Here is a 24,615-nt window from a genome sequence, read left to right as displayed (position 1 = left end):
ATGCTCAGATTTTCTTTAATCCGCGTTACATTAGTACAGCTGCCTCTGTGCCAGAGTACCTGCTTATTTCTGAGAAGTGCCGGTACTCTCCAATTCAAAGTATTACGTTTTTCTTGAGAAGTGCATGTATTCTCCCTCTAAAAATAAAACAAAGTGCTGGTACTCCGTACCGGACAGTACCGGCCAATTTAACGCACTGGGGAAGGGGGAGAAGGGAGGTGGATTCTAGGGCCTGTGCTGTTCTCATTCCATTAAGTCTTTGCATGCATTAAAGGGGTCTGACATGTTGCAAACACTGCCTAAGCGGTTACATCATTTTTTTATATTATAAAGTACGTTTATTGTTTTGTATAGAGCAACATACATAACAGATACTAATTGAACAGACCCAATCCCTTCACCATCATGAAACTTCAAGACCTCCCCGTACATTTGGAGAACCAAAGAATCTATAGCATCACCCACTGCCCACATCACCCACTGCCCACACCATCGATCCCCCTCACCCCAACTTCCTGAGACGTGTCTAAAGATCATTAATGTTGGGAGTCTCTCCCACCCACTATATCTTATTGTGTTTGTTCAATTCACTCCTGTTCCCCCTCAGTGTTCATTTCCCAGCCATCCCAGATTTTCCCGAATTTCTTCGAGCAGCCCCGTCCCGCATAAACTTCATGTTCCATCACCCTGCAGTGTGCCATTCCCAACTCCCAGTCATGTATTCGCAGGGAGATCCCAGACCTCTGTGCAATATCACGTTTGCGAGCACGCATCCCAAGTTCATCAACTTTCTCTGATAACGGGCAAGGTCCGTTGATCCCTCCTCCACCCACAGGAGCACTAGCGGTGGGTGCAACTCCAGTGACTGCTCCGTTGCCTTTTCCAGGGATATTGTCACTGCCTCCCAGAAGTTCCGTAATCAGGGGTAGCTCCAAAGTCTGTGGTATCCTCTAGCCCGCACCCTATGAGACAGTGTGTATCCTCCACTCTGCCCATCTTATGCAAGTATATGTGTGTATCATATACTGTAAATTATTTGTATTTGGATGGGACGAAAGTTTGCTTTAATTGCCACCTGCAGGGAACCCCAGTGCCTCCTGCAAATCCTTTTAAAAACCTACAAGGTCTGTCTCCCATTTGTCTAACAGTTTCAACAAAGGGGGTTGGGCATTACACATGAGGGTACAATATGTCAGCAATATTCATTTATCTGTCTGCCCATCTAGCAACCTTCTTTCGAGTGGGGACATCCTCTTGAGTTTCCTCATCTAGCGTCAATATTTTAGCCACTGGGATTCTGGCATTTTATATTCTTTTCTCAATACAGCAAATAGGTCCAGTCCATTTGCATCCCACACGTCCACCAGTGTGGACAGGCCAATATTGCCCCCCTCACACCTTGAAAGCCCTATAAAGCCACCACAGGACCCAGGCTGGCACCCTCCCACAGTGGCATCTTTGGAGTTAGTCTGTTCTTCTACCCCATTTCTCTTGTCAGCATTTTCCAGATTTCCACCACTGTCCTAGTGAGCGGGCATTTCTCCGGGTGGAGCTTCTCACCATACAGGCCATGCAAAAAAACCCCTGTCACCCATAATCAGACGATCCTGGTGATACGCTGTGTGTTCTCAGTCGTGGATTATGCCCAGTCGTGGAGGATGCTAACCTGCGCTGCCTCATAATATTTGTGGACACATGGTAAGACAATGCCACCCTTATATTTGGAACACTGCAGTAAATTTATCGCTATTCAGGATTGGCCTCCCGACCACAGCAACATCTTAAGTGTGTATTGATCCTGGTAAACAGGGCAGCCAGTATTTTGTAGGGACTATTCTGCAGGACATAAAGAAGTCTAGGAAGTGCAACCATCTTGAATAGAGCCGCTTTCCCTAGCATTGAAAGCAGCAGTGTCTGCCAGCACTACACATCCGTATCTAGTTGCTTTAACATAGGGTCAAGGTTTGCCTCACTGTGAGAATGAGGGGATTTAGTTATCCAAGTACCCAAATATTTACTTTTATTGGTTTCCAGTCTCAGTGGCAGAGTTGGTAATTCCTCCTTTTGCCCTTCTTTTATCAAGAACAGTAGAGATTTATCCCAGTTAATATCAAAGCCAGAGTATCTCCCAAAAATATGAAAAATGTCTTTCAGTCGGACTAGCGTCAGGGCAGTGTTAGATAGGTACAGCAGGATGTCATCTGCGTATAATGAGATATGTTTAGTCCACCCATTATTCCCTTGCCAAACCCAGATCTGTGCGTCTATTCGCACCCATTCTACCAGCACCTATATAGCTAGAGCAAATAGCATTGGCGAGAGGGGGCAGCCATGGTGGGTACCTCTTGGTATCCTAAATGTGCGTGAGGTGTAACCATTCACTTTCACTTGAGCTACCAGTTTATCATAAAGCAATTTGACCCACTTGAGAAAATTCGGTCCAAATCCCATCTTGGCCAGCACTCCAAAGAGGTACAGTCATGCCACCAAACCCAAAGCAAGCAACAGCGTGGGCTAATTGCAACCAGGTGGAAGAATATTCTGAAATATATCATTAACCGCATACTGTACAAGCTAATATTTATTGTTGCATAGATGCTGTTTTCATTACTGTATTACTGAATATCACTTTTCCTAAACTTTGACCAGACTGAGAGAGAGCTAGGTATGAATGGCTAGAGAGATAGATCAGTGAGTAATTAAACTGTTAAGATCTGTATGTTATCTGTGAGTCGCAGGTTTGAATTCCAACAGTAAGATTGGTCTTTCACTTTTCCAAGAAACCTATTTTGATTGGACTATCACAGTTTATAAATATGTTTATGTATACACAACATCAAAATGATTATGAACTGCAGCACAGTGAAACTATATGTATGTATATGATAATCAGAATGTGCAACCAGTCAATGAGTTAAGGTGGAGGTGCAAAAATTTTAGCTGTGAAATTTCATGTGCATTTAGTGATAATGAAAGGAAGGCTTGCCATGCTTAGAAACACTCAATTAGGCAAGTAATATAAAACAGTATATTACAGACTGGGAGCACATATGGCACAGAAAATGTAATTAATATAAATATATATATATATTTATTTTAAGACAACACGAGAGAGAACTCTGGGTAGTTCCCACATTTAGGTGGAGAGCAGCTCTAGTAAGGAGCACTCTACAACACCAGCGACACACTAGATTTGCTCACCTCAAATGTCTGTTTATCTAGCAAAGTTTTTAAGCATAGGATCAGCACAGTGCTGTACACAATTTATATCTATTAAAAACAAAAGCGGTCTGTTGTGTCGCACTAATCTGCCGGTGCTTGTTACAGGGGAGACCATCCTCGTAAGTATATATTCAAACAAAATAAATTCACAGCACTCAACAAAGTCTAAATTAACAATCTTTAAACAACTGCAAGGAGAGAGCAATTCATTTGCATTGCCTTTCATCTGGTGTACGGCCACTTCAAAAATCTATGGCAAGAAAGTGTATGGAGGTCCATGGACACAACAGCATGCATAGTCACAGGATAAACGGAGAGACTCCATATTCAATTACTGTCTCACAAGAAGAAGTATTTGTCTCAAGCTTGTCACTTACTATTATTGCTGATTCAAGTAACTACAGAGATAAGATCTCAGCTGCAATGATGTTTGGAGCCTACAAGTTTATCCAGAGGGACAGTAGTACATCCAGACACGCAGAAGGCATAAATAACAGACTCTGGTTCTTTTGGATGGGGAGCAACAATGGATACCCTTGCGGTTCAGGCCAAGTGATCCACACCAGAGAGTTACAGGTCATAACACTGGTTGAAGCCTACAGAGGTTCTAATATGCTTGACAGCATTTCAGCAAGTGTTCTTCATTGGAATGTCCTGATTGAGTCAGCTGACAAGATAACAGTAGCTTACACCAATCATCGAGGGAGTAACTGATCCAAAGCTCAGAATGAGATAACAGTACAGTTAGGATCATGGGCTGAGGCTCAGTTCCTAGCAATTTCAGCAATACACATCAAGGGTCAGGACAACATGAAATGAGTGGATTTAGGAGGTGTGTGCTTGTTCTGCTTTGCTTTAGACTGAGCGGGAACAAAACTAATGCGCAGAATGCAGTACCCTTAGTCTGAGTAATGAATTTATTAAGGCACTTCCCAGGCCTCAAATACAAATATGGGAAAATAATAACATGAGTACTTTATTTGAATGCAGCAACACACATGCAGCTACTAAAATAACCACTGCAATTGGATAATAATAAGAGAAAATGCAATACACCAACAATGAATATATATGCAGTGACTACGTATATTTATGCATGCGCACAGTAAAGCTAGATATTAAGAATTAAAAATGCTTCATGACGGGGCTCGAATCCATCATCATCCTTGTCTGCCAACGTCAAGTTGTGGAACAGCTGAGACGGGAGCAACTTCCCCAATGAGATTATTCTGAGAAATACGTCCACTCTCAGAAATGAGTTCCTTCTGCCCCAGTGTCAAGCTTCCCCACCTTATATACTTTCAAAAAACTTAAGAGTAAGGTTTGAGAATTCCCCTCTGTAAGGAAATGCCTCCTTGGCATGGTTACCCCCTGACTTTTTGCCTTTGCTGATGCCAAGTTATGATTTGAAAGTGTGCTGAGGCCTGCTAACCAGGCCCCAGCACCAGTGTTCCTTCCCTAACCTGTACCTTTGTCTCCACAATTGGCACACCCTGGCATCCAGGTAAGTCCATTGTAACTGGTACCCCTGGTACCAAGGGCCCTGATGCCAGGGAAGGTCTCTAAGGGCTGAAGCATGTCTTATGCCACCCTGGAGACCCCTCACTCAGCACAGACACACTGCTTGCCAGCTTATGTGTGCTGGAGAGGAGAAAATGACTAAGTCGGCATGGCACTCCCCTCGAGGTGCCATGCCAACCTCACACTGCCCATGGCATAGATAAGTCACCCCTCTTACAGGCCTTACAGCCCTAAGGCAGGGTGCCCTATACCATAGGTGAGGGCATAGGTGCATGAGCACTATGCCCCTACAGTGTCTAAGAAAAACCTTAGACATTGTAAGTGCAGGGTAGCCATAAGAGTTTATGGCCTGGGAGTCTGTCAAACACGAACTCCACAGCACAATAATGGCTACACTGAAAACTGGGAAATTTGGTATCAAACTTCTCAGCACAATAAATGCACACTGATGCCAGTGTACATTTTATTGTGAAATACACCCAGAGGGCATCTTAGAGATGCCCCCTGACAACATACCCGACTTCCAGTGTGGGCTGACTAGTTTTACCAGCCTGCTACACACCAGACATGTTGCTGGCCACATGGGGAGAGTGCCTTTGTCACTCTGTGGCCAGGAACAAAGTCTGTACTGGGTGCAGGTGCTTCTCACCTCCCCCTGCAGGAACTGTAACACCTGGCGATGAGCCTCAAAGCCTCAAAGGCTCACCCCCTTTTTTACAGCGCCACAGGGCATCCCAGCTAGTGGAGATGCTCGCCCCCTCCGGCCACAGCCCCACTTTTGGCGGCAAGGCCAGAGGAGATAATGAGAAAACAAGGAGGAGGAGTCACTGGCCAGTCAGAACAACCCCTAAGGTGTCCTGAGCTGAGGTGACTCTGACTTTTAGAAATCCTCCATCTTGCAGATGGAGGATTCCCCCAATAGGATTAGATATGTCACCCCCTCCCCCCCGTCAGGGAGGAGGCACAAAGAGGGTGTAGCCACCCTCAGGGCTAGTAGCCATTGGCTACTAACCCCCCAGACCTAAACACACCCCTAAATTGAGTATTTAGGGGCCCCCAGAACCTAGGAAGATAGATTCCTGCAACCTAAGACGAAGAAGGACTGCTGACCTGAAGCCCTGCAGAGAAGACGGAGACACCCACTGCTTTGGCCCCAGCCCTACCGGCCTGTCTCCCCACTTCGCGAAAAACTTGAACAGCAACGTGTTCCCCAGGTTCCAGCGACCTCTGAAGCCTCAGCAGACTACCCTGCATCTAAAAGGACCAAGAACTCCAGAGGACAGTGGCCCTGTTCCAAAGAAACCAAAACTTGCAACAAAGAAACAACTTTAAAAGGACTCCACGTTTCCCGCCGGAAGCGTGAGACTTTCCACTCTGCACCCGACGCCCCCGGCTCGACCTGCGGAGAAACAACACTACAGGGAGGACTCCCCGGCGACTGCGAGCCCGTGAGTAGCCAGAGTTGAACCTCCCTGAGCCCCCACAGCGATGCCTGCAGAAGGAATCCCGAGGCTCCCCCTGACCGCGACTGCCTGCTTCCAAGAACCCGATGCCTGGTAAAGACACTGCACCCGCAGCCCTCAGGACCTGAAGGATCCGGGGAACCCCCTTCCCCAATGAAACCTATGCGTTTTGGGCACCACTTTGAACTCTGCACCTGACCGGCCCTGAGCTGCTGGTGTGGTAACTTTGGGGTTGCTCTGAACCCCCAATGGTGGGCTACCTTGGACCCAACTTTGAACACTGTAGGTGTTTTACTTACCTGCAAAACTAACCAGAACTTACCTCCCCCAGAAACTGTTGAAAATTGCACTGTTTAGTTTTAAAATAGCTTATTGCCATTTTTGCTAAAACTGTACATGATATTGTGTTGATTCAAAGTTACTAAGATACCTGAGTGAAATACCTTTCATTTAAAGTATTGTGTGTAAATCTTGAACCTGTGGTTCTTAAAATAAACTAAGAAATGAAAATGTCACTTACCCAGTGTACATCTGTTCGTGGCATCAGTCGCTGTAGATTCGCATGTTTTGCATAGCTCGCCATCTGGTGTTGGGCCGGAGTGTTACAAGTTGTTTTTCTTCGAAGAAGTCTTTCGAGTCACGGGACCGAGTGACTCCTCCTTTTGTCTCCATTGCGCATGGGCGTCGACTCCATCTTCGATTGTTTTTCCCCCGCAGAGGGTGAGGTAGGAGTTGAATTGTAGTAATAGTGCCCATGCAATGGAGTGACTAAGTATGTACTTATTTAAGGTTGAAATGATATATATACAAATAGTTGAAGGTAACTTCCGAACTGCTACAGGCTCCCGGGGAGGCGGGTGGGCACATGCGAATCTACAGCGACTGATGCCACGAACAGATGCACACTGGGTAAGTGACATTTTCAGTTCGATGGCATCTGTCGCTGTAGATACGCATGTTTTGCATAGACTAGTAAGCAGTTATCTCCCCAAAAGCGGTGGCTCAGCCTGTAGGAGTGGAAGTAGTCTGAAACAATGTTCTTAATACGGCTTGACCTACTGTGGCTTGTTGTGCGGATAACACGTCTACACAGTAGTGCTTGGTGAATGTGTGAGGCGTAGACCATGTGGCTGCCTTACATATTTCTTGCATTGGGATGTTTCCTAGAAAGGCCATGGTAGCACCTTTCTTTCTGGTTGAGTGTGCCCTTGGTGTAATGGGCAGCTGTCGTTTAGCTTTAAGGTAGCAGATTTGGATGCATTTAACTATCCATCTGGCTATACCTTGTTTTGATATTGGGTTTCCTGCATGAGGTTTTTGAAATGCAAGAAATAGTTGTTTAGTCTTTCTGATGTTCTTTGTTCTGTCAATGTAATACATTAATGCTCTTTTGACATCTAATGTATGTAGTGCCCTCTCAGCTACGGTATCTGGCTGTGGAAAGAACACTGGAAGTTCCACTGTTTGATTTAGATGGAACGGTGAAATAACCTTTGGTATAAATTTTGGATTAATCCTTAGGACGACCTTATTCTTGTGTAGTTGTATAAAAGGTTCTTGTATTGTAAATGCCTGAATCTCGCTTACTCTTCTTAGGGAAGTAATGGCGATGAGAAATGCAACCTTCCAGGTTAGGAACTGTATTTCGCAGGAGTGCATGGGTTCAAAAGGTGGACCCATAAGTCTAGTTAGGACAACATTTAGGTTCCATGAAGGAACAGGTGGTGTTCTTGGTGGTATAATTCTCTTAAGGCCCTCCATGAATGCTTTAATGACTGGTATCCTATATATGGAAGTTGAATAGGTAGTCTGCAGGTATGCAGATATTGCTGCAAGGTGTATTTTAATGGAAGAGAAAGCCAGGTTAGATTTTTGTAAGTGAAGCAAGTAACCCACTACATGTTTTGGAGTCGTGTGTAATGGTTGGATTTGATTAATATGACAGTAGCAAACAAACCTCTTCCATTTACTTGCATAGCAGTGCCTGGTGGATGGGCTTCTGGCTTGCTTTATGACTTCCATACATTCTTGGGTAAGTTGTAAGTGCCCGAATTCTAGGATTTCAGGAGCCAAATTGCTAGATTCAGCGATGCTGGATCTGGGTGTCTGATCTTTTGGTTGTGTTGTGTCAATAGATCTGGCCTGTTGGGCAATTTGATGTGGGGTACTACTGATAGGTCTAGCAGCGTTGTGTACCAGGGTTGCCTTGCCCAAGTTGGTGCTATTAATATGAGTTTGAGTTTGTTTTGACTGAGTTTGTTTACCAGATAAGGAAGGAGAGGGAGAGGAGGAAAAGCGTAAGCAAATATCCCTGACCAGTTCATCCATAGGGCATTGCCTTGGGACTGCTTGTGTGGGTATCTGGATGCGAAGTTTTGGCATTTTGCGTTCTCCTTCGTCGCAAACAAGTCTATTTGAGGTGTTCCCCAGAGTTTGAAATAGGTGTTCAGAATTTGGGGGTGAATTTCCCATTCGTGGACCTGTTGGTGATCTCGAGAGAGATTGTCTGCGAGTTGATTCTGAATCCCTGGTATAAATTGTGCTATTAGGCGAATTTGGTTGTGAATTGCCCAACGCCAAATTTGTTGTGCTAGCAGGCTTAACTGCGTGGAGTGTGTCCCCCCTTGTTTGTTTAGATAATACATTGTTGTCATGTTGTCTGTTTTGACGAGAATGTATTTGTGAACTATTATTGGTTGGAAAGCTTTTAGTGCTTGAAAAACTGCTAGCAGTTCTAGGTGATTTATATGCAGTTTTGTTTGATGTACGTTCCATTGTCCTTGTATGCTGTGTTGATCGAGGTGTGCTCCCCACCCTGTCATGGAAGCATCTGTTGTTATTACGTATTGTGGCACTGGGTCTTGGAAAGGCCGCCCTTTGTTTAAATTTATGTTGTTCCACCATAGAAGCGAGAGGTAAGTTTGGCGGTCTATTAACACCAGATCTAGAAGATGACCCTGTGCTTGTGACCACTGTGATGCTAGGCACTGTTGTAAGGGCCTCATGTGCAGTCTTGCGTTTGGGACAATGGCTATGCATGAAGACATCATGCCTAGGAGTTGTAATATCATCTTTGCTTGTATCTTTTGTGTTGGATACACGCGTTGTATGATGTTGTTGAAATTTTGGATTCTTTGGGGACTTGGAGTGGCTACTCCTTTTGTTGAGTCTATTATGGCTCCTAGGTATTATTGTACCTTGCACGGCAGAATGTTGGATTTCGTGAAGTTGACGGTGAACCCTAGTTTGAAGAGGGTTTGTATGATCTGATTTGTGTGGTTTGAGCACTCTATTAACGAATGGGCCTTGATTAGCCAGTCGTCTAGATATGGGAACACATGTATTTGCTGCCTTCTGATGTGTGCAGCGACTACTGCTAGACATTTGGTAAAGACTCTTGGTGCGGTTGTTAATCCGAAAGGCAATACCTTGAATTGGTAATGTATTCCTTTGAATACAAACCTTAGGTATTTCCTGTGCGATGGGTGTATTGGTATATGGAAATACGCGTCTTTGAGGTCTAAAGTTGTCATGTAGTCGTGTAGTTTTAGCAATGGTAACACTTCTTGTAGTGTGACCATGTGAAAGTGGTCTGATTTGATGAATGTGTTTACTATTCTGAGGTCTAGGATTGGTCTCAGCGTTTTGTCCTTCTTTGGTATCAGAAAGTACAGTGAGTAAACTCCTGTGTTTATTTGTGTGTTTGGTACTAATTCGATTGCATTCTTCTGCAATAGTGCCTGCACTTCTATCTCCAGGAGATTGGAATGATGTTTTGTCAAATTTTGTGCTTTTGGTGGTATGTTTGGAGGGAATTGTAGAAATTCTATGCAATAACCATGTTGGATAATTGCTAGAACCCAAGTGTCTGTAGTGATTTCCTCCCATGCTTTGTAATAATGACCTATTCTTCCCCCCACTGGTGTTGTGTGGAGGGGGTGAGTGACATGTGAGTCACTGCTTAGTAGTAGGGGTTTTGGGGCTTTGAAATTTTCCCCATTCCTAGGGAATTGCCCTCCTCTATATTGTCCCCGAAAACCTCCTCTGTACTGTCCCTGGTAACTGGACGGTGTTGCCTGTGAGGTGCTGGCTTGTGTGCCCTGACCCCGAAACCCCCCTCTAAAGGGTGTTTTACGGAATGTGCTGTAATTCCCTCTGCTCTGCGGGGAGTAGAGTGCGCCCATGGCTTTAGCAGTTTCCGTGTCCTTTTTGAGTTTCTCAATCGCTGTGTCCACTTCTGGACCGAACAGTTCTTTTTCGTTAAAAGGCATATTGAGAACTGCTTGCTGAATCTCTGGTTTAAATCCAGACGTTCGTAGCCATGCATGCCTTCTGATAGTTACAGATGTATTAATTGACCGTGCAGCTGTATCTGCAGCGTCCATGGAGGAGCGTATTTGGTTGTTTGAAATGTTCTGTCCCTCCTCAACCACTTGTTTTGCCCTCTTTTGTAGGTCCTTGGGCAGATGTTCAATGAGATGTTGCATCTCATCCCAATGGGCTCTGTCATAGCGCGCAAGTAGTGCCTGAGAGTTAGCGATGCGCCACTGGTTTGCAGCTTGTGCTGCGACTCTCTTACCAGCTGCATCGAACTTGCGGCTTTCTTTATCTGGGGGTGGTGCATCTCCAGATGTGTGGGAGTTGGCCCTTTTCCTAGCTGCTCCTACAACGACAGAGTCTGGTGGCAGCTGTGTAGTGATGAAAACCGGGTCTGTAGGAGGCGCCTTATACTTTTTTTCCACTCTTGGTGTGATTGCCCTACTTTTGACCGGCTCCTTAAAAATTTCTTTTGCGTGCCGGAGCATACCAGGGAGCATAGGCAGGCTTTGGTAGGAGCTGTGGGTGGAGGAGAGGGTGTTGAATAAAAAGTCATCCTCGACCTGTTCTGAGTGGAGGCTTACATTGTGAAATTGTGCTGCTCTAGCCACCACTTGAGAATACGCAGTGCTGTCCTCTGGTGGAGATGGCTTCGTAGGGTATGCCTCCGGGCTGTTATCTGACACTGGGGCGTCGTATAAGTCCCATGCGTCCTGATCTTGGTCACCCTGGCTCATGGTGGTGTGAGCTGGGGAATGTGATGGAGTTTGTGCTGGTGAGACGTTAATTACAGGTGGAGGAGAGGGTGGTGGAGTAACCTTTTTCACCACCTTTGTTTGTGGTGTTTGTTCAGTTTGGAACTCCAATCTTCTCTTTCTTCTAATAGGGGGAAGGGTGCTTATTTTTCCTGTCCCCTCCTGTATGAAAATACGCTTTTGCGTATGGTCTACATCAGTTGATTGTAGCTCTTCCTCAAACCTATGCTTTCGCATTTGGGAGGTTAGCGATTGCTCTTCTGTATAATAGCCTGAAACTGGGTCGGTTGCAGTCTGTTTTGGCACCGAAACCCTGTCTGCATCTTTTTTCGGCTCCGAGGTGACTTTTTTCTTTTTCGGGGCCGAAACCTCTCGGCGTCGATCTTCGTCGGTGCCGCTGTCTCGGCGTCGAGCCGTGTCTACACCGGTATCTCGGTGTCGATGCTTGTCTCCAGCACTTTCTCGGTCCCGAGAAGGCTGCGTGCCGGTGTCTCGACCGGAGTCGGACGATCTCGGCACTGTTTGGGCCTTTTTCGGTGCCGACGGTCGGTCACCGAATTTATGGGTCGAGCCATGGCCTGGTGGCAGTGGCGTCCCCTGGGCCTTGTAAATCTTCTTCTGAGTGGTTTTCGACGTCTTACTCACGGTTTGTGTATCGTCGAATCCTTCGGAGTCCGATTCGTGGATCGAAAAGGTTCCTTCCTCTTCTTGTTCCTCGAACTCTCCGTGGGCTGTCGGCACGGACGCCATCTGAAGTCTTCTGGCTCGACGGTCTCGGAGTGTTTTTCGGGACCGGAACGCACGACAGGCCTCGCAGGTGTCTTCACTGTGCTCAGGTGACAGGCACAGGTTACAGACCAAGTGTTGGTCTGTATAGGGGTATTTATTGTGGCATTTGGGACAGAAGCGGAACGGGGTCCGTTCCATCGGCGTTCTTCTGCATGCGGTCGGGCCGACCAGGCCCCGACGGGGGATCGAAAAACTACCCCGAAGGTCACCGGAGCTCTTCGATCTTTCGACGCGGTGTTGAATCTAACTACGCCGATCCCGAACGCAACAATACCGACGAAAATCTTCCGAAATTAGCTATCTTTCCGTTCCGAAACTCGGAGCGACAGGAACACGTCCGAACCCGATGGCGGAAAAAAAACAATCGAAGATGGAGTCGACGCCCATGCGCAATGGAGACAAAAGGAGGAGTCACTCGGTCCCGTGACTCGAAAGACTTCTTCGAAGAAAAACAACTTGTAACACTCCGGCCCAACACCAGATGGCGAGCTATGCAAAACATGCGTATCTACAGCGACAGATGCCATCGAACATATATTTTTCTATACAAAAACCTATTGGCCTGGAATTGTTTTTGAGTCTGTGTTCCTCATTTATTGCCTGTGTGTGTATGTACAACAAATGCTTAGCACTACCCTCTGATAAGCCTACTGCTCGACCACACTACCACAAAATAGAGCATTAGAATTATCTCTTTTTACCACTATCTTACCTCTAAGGGGAACCCTTGGACTCTGTGCATGCTATTTCTTACTTTGAAATAGTACATACAGAGCCAACTTCCTACATTGGTGGCAGCGGTGGGATACAAGATTTGCATTTGCTGGACTACTCAGCCAATACCTGATCACACGACTAAATTCCAAAAATTGTCATTAGAAACTGATTTTTTAAATTTGAGCTATTTTTCTAAATTTGTAAAAGTCCTGCTAGGGCCTTGTGTTAGTCCCTGTTAGCATTTCTTTTAGAGTTTAAAAGTTTTGTAAAAGTTTGAATTAAGTTCTAGAGATAGTTTTAGATTCTTAAAAAGTATTCCAACTTTTAGAAACAAAATATCTACAACAGAAGAGATTGTGATGGAACTCATCCTCACCCCTTACCTGCAACTTAGGATGTCAGAGTTAAGGTCTCTCTGCAAAATCAAAAAGATAAAAACTGGTTCAAACCCTGATCCAGGAGCTTTTGGCAGAGTTTGATAAAAACAACCCCTCTGATGATGTCCTCACAGAGGGGGATGCTAGTGATTTGGAGGAACTCCCACCTCCAGTCCTAGATAGGGAGACCAGGGTTCCTCCAACCCTGACTCCACAAGTGATAGTCAGAGATGCTGCTTCTCTCACAGGAGAATCCAGCAACTCTGGAAGCATTGAGGACAGCCTCAATGAAGATGATCGCCTGCTAGCCAGGTTGGCCAAAAGATTGGCTTTGGAAAGACAGATCCTAGCCATAGAAAGGGAAAGACAAGAGATGGGCTTAGGTCACATCAATGGTGGCAGCAATATAAATAGGGTCAGAGATTCTCCTGACATGCTAAAAATTCCCAAAGGGATTGTAACTAAATATGAAGATGGTGATGACATCACCAAATGGTTCACAGCTTTTGAGAGGGCTTGTGCAACCAGAAAAGTAAACAGATCTCACTGGGGTGCTCTCCTTTGGGAAATGTTCACTGGAAAGTGTAGGGATAGACTCCTCACACTCTCTGGAAAAGATGCAGAATCCTATGACCTCATGAAGGCTACCCTGATTGAGGGCTTTGGATTCTCAACTGAGGAGTACAGGATTAGGTTCAGGGGGGCTCAAAAATCCTCGAGCCAGACCTGGGTTGATTTTGTTGATTTCTCAGTCAAAACACTGGATGGTTGGATTCATGGTAGTGGTGTAAATGATTATGATGGGCTGTACAATTTATTTGTGAAAGAACACCTGTTAAGTAATTGTTTCAATGATAAAATGCATCAGCATCTGGTAGACCTAGGACCAATTTCTCCCCAAGAATTGGGAAAGAAGGCGGACCATTGGGTCAAGACTAGGGTGACTAAGACTTCCACAGGGGGTGACCAAAAGAAAGGGGTCACAAAGACTCCCCGGGGGAAGAGTGTTGAGACATCCAAGGGTAAAAGTAAAGAGTCTTCTACAGGGCCCCAAAAACCTGCTCAGGAGGGAGGGTCCAAAGCCTCTTCACAACCCAATTTTGGGTACAAGGGTAAAAACTTTGATCCCAAAAAGGCCTGGTGTCGTAGCTGTAATCAGCAGGGAGACCAAACTGGAGACAAGGCCTGTCCCAAGAAAGGTTCCACTTCAAACTCTACTCCAGTTAGCACTGGAATAGCCAGACTCCAGGTGGGATCAACAGTGTGCCCAGAGCAAATCAGGGTTCACACTGAAGCTACATTAGTCTCTGAGGGTGGGGTGGATTTAGCCACACTGGCTGCCTGGCCCCCTAATATGCAAAAATACAGGCAGCAACTCATAATTAATGGGATTAGTGTAGAAGGCCTGAGGGAAACAGGTGCCAGTGTCACCATGGTGACAGAGAAACTGTTTTCCCCTAGTCAATACCTAGCTGGACAAACTTATCCAGTCACCAACGCTGACAATCAGACTAAAGTACATCCCATGGCTATGGTTACTTTAGAATGGGGAGGGGCCAATGGTCTGAAACAGGTGGTAGTCTCCTCAAATATCCCTGTAGACAGTTTGCTTGGAAATGACCTAGAGTCCTCAGCATGGGCTGATGTAGAACTCAAAACCCATGCAGCCATGCTGGGTATCCCTGAACTGGTGTGTGTCAAGACAAGCGCACAGTGCAAGGCTCAGGGTGAAAAAGTGGTGTTGGAGCCTGGAATAATGGCCCAACCCTCCAAGAGGAAAGGAAAGAAGACTGGGGAACCAGCTTCAACACAACAAAAGAAAGGGAACCTCTCTTCCCAGGAAGAAGTTCTGCCCTCTGAGGGAACTGAGCCCATGGATTTGGAACCTTATCAGGTTGAACTCCTAGGCCCAGGGGGACCCACAAGGGAACAGTTGTATAAGGGGCAAGAAACATGTCCCTCTCTTGAAGGCCTTAGGCAGCAAGCTGCTGAAGAGAACAAAGGAAAAATCACTGGAACACAGAGTCTACTGGGAAGATGGACTCCTCTACACCGAGGCAAGAGATCCCAAACCTCGTGCCACTAGGAGAGTGGTAGTGCCTCAGGAGTTTAGGAAGTTCATTCGGACCTTAGCTCATGATATTCCACTTGCTGGGCATTTGGGACAAACCAAGACTTGGGAAAGGTTAGTTAACCATTTCTATTGGCCCAACATTTCCCAGAAAGTAAAGGAGTTTTGTCTCTCCTGTGCCACCTGTCAAGTCAGTGGTAAGACAGGTGGGCACCCAAAGGCCCCCCTCATTCCACTTCCAGTGGTGGGGATCCCCTTTGAAAGAGTAGGTGTGGACATAGTGGGCCCACTTGAACCTCCCACAGCCTCAGGGAACCAGTATATCCTAGTGGTAGTGGATCATGCCACTAGGTACCCTGAAGCAATTCCCCTTAGGTCCACTACTGCCCCTGCAGTAGCTAAAGCACTCATAGGTATCTTTAACAGAGTGGGATTTCCTAAGGAGGTGTGTCTGACAGGGGTACCAACTTCATGTCAGCATACCTGTAACATATGTGGAATGAGTGTGGGGTGACTTACAAATTCACCACACCATACCATACCATCCACAAACCAATGGTCTTGTAGAAAGATTTAACAAGACATTGAAAGGCATGATCATGGGGCTCCCTGAAAAGCTCAAAAGGAGATGGGATGTCCTCTTGCCATGTCTGCTTTTCACCTACAGAGAGGTGCCTCAGAAAGGAGTAGGGGTTTCCCCCTTTGAACTTCTGTTTGGCCATCCTGTCAGGGGACCACTAGCTCTTGTAAAAGAAGGCTGGGAGAGACCTCTTTATGAGCCTAAACAAGATATAGTGGACTATGTACTAGGCCTACGTTCCAGGATGGCAGAGTACATGGAAAAGGCAAGCAAAAACCTTGAGGACAGCCAACAACTCCAGAAGATGTGGTATGACCAAAAGGCTGCTATGGTTGAGTTTCAGCCAAGGCAGAAAGTCTGGGTTCTGGAGCCTGTGGCTCCCAGGGCACTTCAGGACAGATGGAGTGGCCCTTACTCAGTGCTAGAGAGAAAGAGTCAGGTCACCTACCTGGTAGACCTAGGCACTAGCAGGACCCCCAAAAGGGTGATCCATGTGAACCGCCTCAAAACTCTTTCATGACAGGGCAGATGTGAATCTGTTGATGGTAACAGATGAGGACCAGGAAGCTGAGAGTGCACCTCTCCCTGATCTCCTCTCCACAGACCCTAAAGATGGCTCTGTAGATGGAGTAATCTATTCAGACACCCTCTCTGGCCAACAGCAATCTGATTGTAGGAAAGTCTTACAACAGTATGCTGAGCTCTTTTCCCTAACCCCTGGTCAGACACACCGGTGTACCCATGATGTGGACGCAGGAGACAGCATGCCTGTCAAAAACAAAATTTTCAGACAGTCTGACCAAGTTAAGGAAAGCATCAAAGTGGAAGTCCACAAGATGCTGGAATTGGGAGTCATTGAACACTGACAGCCCCTGGGCTAGCCCAGTGGTCTTAGTCGCCAAACCTCACTCCAAGGATGGCAAGAGAGAGATGAGGTTTTGTGTGGACTACAGAGGACTTAATTCTGTCACCAAGACAGATGCCCATCCCATTCGAAGGGCAGATGAATTAATTGACAAACTAGGTGCTGCCAGATAGTTAAGTACCTTTGACTTGACAGCAGGGTACTGGCAAATCAAAATGGCACCAGGAGCAAGAGAAAAGACAGCGATCTCCACGCCTGATGGCCATTATCAGTTTACTGTTATGCCCGTTGGATTAAAGAATGCCCCTGCCACCTTCCAAAGGTTGGTGAATCAAGTCCTTGCTGGCTTGGAGTCCTTTAGTGCAGCTTATCTTGACAATATTGCTGTCTTTAGCTCCAGCTGGCAGGATCACCTGGTCCACCTGAAGAAGGTTTTGAAGGCCCTGCAAGCAGCAGGCCTCTCTATCAAGGCATCCAAATGTCAGATAGGGCAGGGAACTGTGGTTTACTTGGGACACATTGTAGGTGGAGGCCCAGTTCAGCCACTCCAGCCCAAGATCCAGACTATTCTGGACTGGGTAGCTCAAAAAACCCAGACTCAAGTCAGGGCATTCCTTGGCTAGACTGGCTACTACAGGAGGTTTGTGAAGGGATATGGATCAATAGTGACACCCCTCACAGAACATACCACCAAGAAAATGCCTAAGAAGGTAAACTGGACTATAGAATGCCAACAGGCCTTTGACACCCTGATACAAGCTATGTGCACAGCACCAGTTCTAAAAGCTCCAGATTACTCCAAGCAGTTCATTGTGCAGACTGATGCCTCTGAACATGGGATAGGGGCAGTTTTGTCCCAAACAAATGATGATGACCTTGACCAGCCTGTTGCTTTCATTAGCAGGAGGTTACTCCCCAGGGAGCAGCGTTGAAGTGCCATTGAGAGGGAGGCCTTTGCTGTGGTTTGGTCCCTGAAGAAGCTGAGACCATACCTCTTTGGTACTCACTTTGTAGTTCAAACTGACCACAGACCTCTCAGATGGCTAATGCAAATGAAAGGTGAAAATCCAAAACTGTTGAGGTGGTCCATCTCCCTACAGGGAATGGACTTTATAGTGGAACAAAGACCTGGGACTGCCCATGCCAATGCAGATGGCCTTTCCAGGTTCTTCCACTTAGAAAATGAAGACTCTCTTGGGAATGGTTAGTCTCATCCTCTTTCGTTGGGGGGAGGGGGGAGTTGTGTAAGGGAATGCCTCCTTGGCATGGTTACCCCCTGACTTTTTGCCTTTGCTGATGCCAAGTTATGATTTGAAAGTGTGCTGAGGCCTGCTAAACAGGCCCCAGCACCAGTGTTATTTCCCTAACCTGTACCTTTGTCTCCACAATTGGCACACCCTGGCATCCAGGTAAGTCCCTTGTAACTGGTACCCCTGGTACCAAGGGCCCTGATGCCAGGGAAGGTCTCTAAGGGCTGCAGCATGTCTTATGCCACCCTGGAGACCCCTCACTCAGCACAGACACACTGCTTGCCACCTTGTGTGTGCTGGTGAGGAGAAAATGACTAAGTCGACATGGCACTCCCCTCAGGGTGCCATGCCAACCTCACACTGCCCATGGCATAGATAAGTCACCCCTCTAGCAGGCCTTACAGCCCTAAGGCAGGGTGCCCTATACCATAGGTGAGGGAATAGGTGCATGAGCACTATGCCCCTACAGTGTCTAAGCAAAACCTTAGACATTGTAAGTGCAGGGTAGCCATAAGAGTATATGGTCTGGGAGTCTGTCAAACATGAACTCCACAGCACCATAATGGCTACACTGAAAACTGGGACGTTTGGTATCAAACCTCTCAGCACAATAAATGCACACTGATGCCAGTGTACATTTTATTGTGAAATACACCCAGAGGGCATCTTAGAGAGGCCCCCTGACAACATACCCAACTTCCAGTGTGGGCTGACTAGTTTTACCAGCCTGCCACACACCAGACATGTTGCTGGCCACATGGGGAGAGTGCCTTTGTCACTCTGTGGCCAGGAACAAAGCCTGTACTGGGTGGAGGTGCTTCTCACCTCCCCCTGCAGGAACTGTAACACCTGGCGGTGAGCCTCAAAGGCTCACCCACTTTGTTACACCGCCACAGGGCATCCCAGCTAGTAGAAATGCCCGCCCCCTCCGGCCACAGCCCCACTTTTGGCGGCAAGGCCGGAGGAGATAATGAGAAAAACAAGGAGGAGTCACTGACCAGTCAGAACAACCCCTAAGGTGTCCTGAGCTGAGGTGACTGACTTTTAGAAATCCTCCATCTTGCAGATGGAGGAATCCCCCAATAGGATTAGGGATGTGCCCCCCTCCCCTCAGGGAGGAGGCACAAAGAGGGTGTAGCCACCCTCATGGCTAGTAGCCATTGGCTTCTAACCCCCCAGACCTAAACACACCCCTAAATTGAGTATTTAGGGGCCCCCAGAACTGAGGAAGATAGATTCCTGCAACCTAAGACGAAGAAGGACTGCTGACCTGAAGCCCTGCAGAGAAGACGGAGACACCCACTGCTTTGGCCCCAGCCCTACCAGCTGGTCTCCCCACTTCGAGAAAAACTGCAACAGCGACGCGATCCCCAGGGTCCAGCGACCTCTGAAGCCCCAGAGGACTACCCTGCATCTAAAAGGACCAAGAACTCCCGAGGACAGCGGCCCTGTTCCAAAGAAACCAAAACTTGCAACAAAGAAACAACTTTAAAAGGACTCCACGTTTCCCGCCGGAATCGTAAGACTTTCCACTCTGCACCCGACGCCCCCGGCTCGACCTGCGGAGAAACAACACTACAGGGAGGACTCCCCGGTGACTGCGAGCCCGTGAGTAGCCAGAGTTGAACCCCCTGAGCCCCCACAGCGACGCCTGCAGAGGGAATCCAGAGGCTCCCCCTGACCGCTCCTGCCTGCTTCCAAGAACCCGACACCTGGTAAAGACACTGCACCCGCAGCCCCCAGGACCTGAAGGATCCGACCTCCAGTGCAGAAGCGACCCCCAGGTGGCCCTCTCCCTTGCCCAGGTGGTGGCTACCCTGAGGCCCCCCCCCCCCCCCCCCCCTTGCCTGCTTGGTTCGCTGAAGAGACCCCTGGGTCTCCCATTGAAACTTATTGCAAATCCGACGCCTGTTTGCACTCTGCACCCGGCCGCCCCCGTGCCCCTGAGGGTGTACTTTTTGTGCTGACTTGTATCCCCCTGGTGCCCTACAAAACCCCCCTAGTCTGCCCTCCGAAGTCGCAGGTACTTACCTGCTGGCAGACTGGAACCGGGGCACCCCCTACCCCATTGAAGCCTATGCGTTTTGGGCACCACTTTGAACTCTGCACCTGACCAGCCCTGAGCTGCTGGTGTGGTAACTTTGGGGTTGCTCTGAACTCCCAACGGTGGGCTACCTTGGACCCAACTTTGAACCCTGTAGGTGTTTTACTTACCTGCAAAACTAACCAGAACTTACCTCCCCCAGGAATTGTTGAAAATTGCACTGTCTAGTTTTAAAATAGCTTATTGCCATTGTTGCTAAAACTGTACATGATATTGTGTTGATTCAAAGTTCCTAAGATACCCGAGTGAAATACCTTACATTTAAAGTATTGTGTGTAAATCTTGAACCTGTGGTTCTTAAAATAAACTAAGAAAATATATTTTTCTATACAAAAACCTATTGGCCTGGAATTGTCTGAGTGTGTGTTCCTCATTTATTGCCTGTGTGTATGTACAACAAATGCTTAACACTTCCCATCTGATAAGCCTACTGCTCGACCACACTACCACAAAATAGAGCATTAGAATTATCTCTTTTTGCCACTATCTTACCTCTAAGGGGAACCCTTGGTCTCTGTGCATGCTATTTCTTACTTTGAAATAGTACATACAGAGCCAACTTCCTACACCCTCCCTTTAAGTGAGTTGTGAAATTCAAGGGCTGTCTGTACTGGGTCAGTGTTAAAAGAAAAACAAGAAAGAGACTGGCCAGATCACAAGGTGTATTTCCAAGATGAGCAGTTCTCTTCTCTGCCATAAACATTCTCATCCTTGTACATTCTTATCAACGTTACATCCCCCATGTTATGTTCCCTTACCTGGTGAGAAACGCAAAAACATGTTAAGCTGTGCTTGGAAAAATACCTGCACCACTAATGTGACAGCATTTAAAGCTAAGCTAAGTACAAAATGGAGTCAGTGGTCAAGATGGAGTCCGTGGTTAAATACAGATAGCATTACAGTGCTTCACCTTTGGATCTTTTTTTCTTCTAAATCTGTTCTCCCTCATTCTTTTGAGCCATTGGTTTTAGTCGGCTTGGATTTCATTAGACTGAGCCTGCGGGAAGCATGCATGCGCTGTGGCTTGTTGAACTGTAGTGTTAAAAAAAAAAAATATATATATAAAAAAGAAAAGGACTTTTAGCCAACTCATTACTTACATGCTTTAACATCATTATCATTCTTTTTTGCTGCCTTCTAATTCGGCAGTGGGTGTGAGGCATTACTTTCTGCACCATTTTTCATTTTCTTTCTGTGGACTTTGGACCACATTCACATTGATTTCACTCAATTGGTGTCCAGCCACTTTCTATGATTGAGGTACTAGTAGTACAAACTTGACCCAAGGGTATTGGGGGATTTTACATGAGCACCAGATACATTACACGAGTTCACGTTAAATTTTGTGGGCACAAATTGATTAGCCCAGAATCATAGGATTTCCGCTCTGGCTAGGCCTGCAGGTATGTGGAAAAGGTATATAGCAAAGTAAAGTGTCTGCACTGCTCTATGGTTCGTTTTAAGTATAACAAAACTATAGCGCTACAATTTACAAGAAATACCATTTGCGACCATCGTTTAGCAAGAAAATTTGCAAAATGCTACTGTAATATATTTTTTAGTAGGAAAAATGTAGGTACTAAGAGAGAAATAAAACTAACATCTGAATTATATCTCAATATACACCCATTCCAAAGTAGAATATAACTGAATGCTTATTTTAATACTCACAAAATCATATAAAGCGTGGATCTAGCATCACATATACAATTCTACACCCCCATTATGATCTATGAAATAGTAACAACACCACAAGTGTGCTAAGACTTTTCTAGTGGAAATGAAGACGAGTCCCCTGTCATTATGCAACACCCCTAGGAGTACATATTTCTCAGGAGAATTTTAACACCCAACATTAAGTCTATTCTGTAGATTGTCCTATACTTGGCAATATGGTTTTTAACCACCTTGTATGGGTCCTGAACAGATCTGGCAAGGCTTCGTGGACCATCCCTGCCTTTGACTGGCATACCAGAGCCCTCGTCTCAAATGTGTGTGTTTCATTGCCAAACATTCAGGGGCCATCCAGCCACTGCTCTGGCCCCACAGGGCGCCTCACATTAATTCCCCTGTCAACCAAGGAAGAGTACTCTGAGCAAACTCCTTAGAAATAGTAGCGCTATCCATGATTACATCTGTAACAAGCACTGGCAAAGCCAACCGGTCCCAACTATTCAAGATCTATTGGCTTTGTCAATGCTTTTTTAAGCCATGTTGTACAGCTGTGCAGCCGAAAGTAAAAATAAATTAAAAAATAAAATTAAAAAAAGAAGAACACGCTATGACACGGTCAATGTGCCTGGTTTATAGCATTTATTTATCGTTTTACTTTCAAACATGCAGCTGTACAACATAGCAAAAAAAATGAAAAGCAATCTCGTAGAGCTATTTGGCTTTGTCAATGCCATGAGTTTTACAGCTGAGTGTTGGAAAGTTTAAAAGAAAAAGCACTATGAATGCAGCCAGCGTTATAGCACTTTTTTCTTTATCGTTTCAGCCATTCTGCACAGCAGGTGGGCTGATGTACAACATGGCTAAAAACATTCACAAAGCCAATTGAGTTTGCACTGGTGAGACCTACTGGCTTTGTCAGTGCTTGTTTGTAAGATTCTTAGAATCTGTACTTATATGGAGACCTAGCCCTACCTTTATCTCAAAAATAAATTATTTGTTTCATTCTTCTCAGGCGCTGCTGTCGTCTTCCTTTTTTTCACCTTTTGATGAAGAACAAATAATGTACTGCCTAGATGTTAAAAGAGCTTTTTTGGTTTACATTGGAAAGTCAATCGGATCCAGAAAATGAAATCATTTGTGATGTTTTGGTCAGGTAAAGGTAGGAAGGCATCCAACATGACAGTCACTAGATGCATGAAAGAAACCATTGCTATGGCATTGGTTGCACAGGAATGGTCCATTTCAGATAGCAACTAGAGGGGGGGTTCAGCCTCTTGGGCAGAGTTTCAACACTAGAGATTCGTAGAGTGGGCACTTGAGCTACAGAACACACTTTTATCTTTTCTGTATGGAGAACATTTGTAATACTGAACAGAACTTTGTGACAGGCATCTTGAATTCTGCAAGTACAACCATGTGTAGCTTTTGCAATAGCAATGTAAATAATATGATGTTTGAAACATTTTCATTATTTGTCGAGTTTAGTTTTAAAATCAATATTGTGTATTAAAGTTCATAGTTTTACATTTAGATGTTTCTTATACTTCTCCTGTCAAACGCAGGTAAACTATAGTACTCCACAGAGGGAAATGAGAGTGACGGAGGATGTAGAGGGTGGACAGGGATTGTATTACACACTGGTTTGTTTTTGGTCTAAAAGAATTCACATTATAGAGTTATAAATGCAAAGAGGGTGAGTAGGATTACGAGGAGTGAAGATTACCAACAGGTATTGGGACATTTGTTTTTGTGCTACACCAAGACGCAGAATAGATATATTACCAGCGGCAAATCTACCATATACTGTAAAGAAGCATACACAAGGCGCAACCTCTTTCAAAAACACCCATTGACAGCACAAATAGGTTTAGTGTTATTTACTAACACGTAAGCACAGGAATGCACAAATAAGACACAGACAATTTGTAAAACAATTTAGGAAGTCTTCCTCTTTGTGGGCCTCATAAGTCTGTGTCTTGTTTCTGCATTCCCCAAGCTTGCAGTCCCACAGCACACGCAGTATGCATGCCTGTGATAACACCTTAAAAACAGACCTGTGGGCTTTGGAAAGACTAGTTTAGTTAATATCGTACTTTGTATATTCTACAAGTACATACTTTTCATCTACCAGCCCTACAAGTAGCCAACAATTAGCTCCTTGTCCGAGGTATCTCAAGGTGACGCATGGTTTTCATAGGAAGCCTCCTTTGTTTACACCACATTCTAAATCTGGTAACTCACTGCTCTGACATAACAATTGATAACAAAACTTAGTTTTTTTTTTTTTTTGTACACTCGCCTGCGAAGGGTATTGTTTGCAAAAAAGGTCTTGAAGCCTGCCCAGTGCTTACAATTCGCTGGCTTCATTGTCACTCTTCTTTGCTGCCTCCTAATTGGCTAATGTGTACCAAGTGTTACTTCTTTTTCTTCCTGAGGAGCAGTGTCAGAGCACAGATTGATTCGACTTAATAAGTGTCCGTCTGCTGATCGCACTGTGATTGAGGTAAATGTTTCAGGATATTTCCTCTGTTTCCAGTTCTTGTACCGCTTTCTCCATTCGTTCTCTTTTCAAAGACATTTTTAGGACATTGTTCATCTATAAAAGAACTGAAGGAGGACTGTTTTTAGGTCAGGGGCTTACCTCCCCACACAATTATGTCCCTAAAGCCAAACAAAAGCTCAGCCCTTATCTACGGGGTTAATCCTCCAAGAAGAATCTATGGGAAACTGATAAGTTTGCTTTGAAAACTTCATCATTGGGTCCTTCCCATTCTGCTACAGAACGGGGAAAGCCACGACTGACAAACTACGTGGGAGCCCTTTGTATGTGAATCACTATGATGCTGTGTAATAGGAGTGGTGTTATAAAATAGATTAAAAATGCTTGCCTCCTAGGTAAATTAATATTTT

At 45.7% G+C, this 24,615-nt stretch overlaps 1 protein-coding gene across 1 annotated transcript in view; it reads right to left on the bottom strand.

The window, feature by feature from the left end:
* The window catches only part of AAMDC (adipogenesis associated Mth938 domain containing), an 80,909-nt gene that overhangs the window by 35,600 nt on the left and 20,694 nt on the right, over nt 1-24,615 (bottom strand). The gene's annotated exons all lie outside the window — the stretch shown is intronic.

This window comes from Pleurodeles waltl, chromosome 8 (genome assembly GCF_031143425.1).
Source record: "Pleurodeles waltl isolate 20211129_DDA chromosome 8, aPleWal1.hap1.20221129, whole genome shotgun sequence".
NCBI lineage: Eukaryota > Metazoa > Chordata > Amphibia > Caudata > Salamandridae > Pleurodeles > Pleurodeles waltl.
The sequence above is the reverse complement of the archived record's forward strand: the minus strand, read 5'-3'. Positions and strand labels throughout refer to the sequence as shown.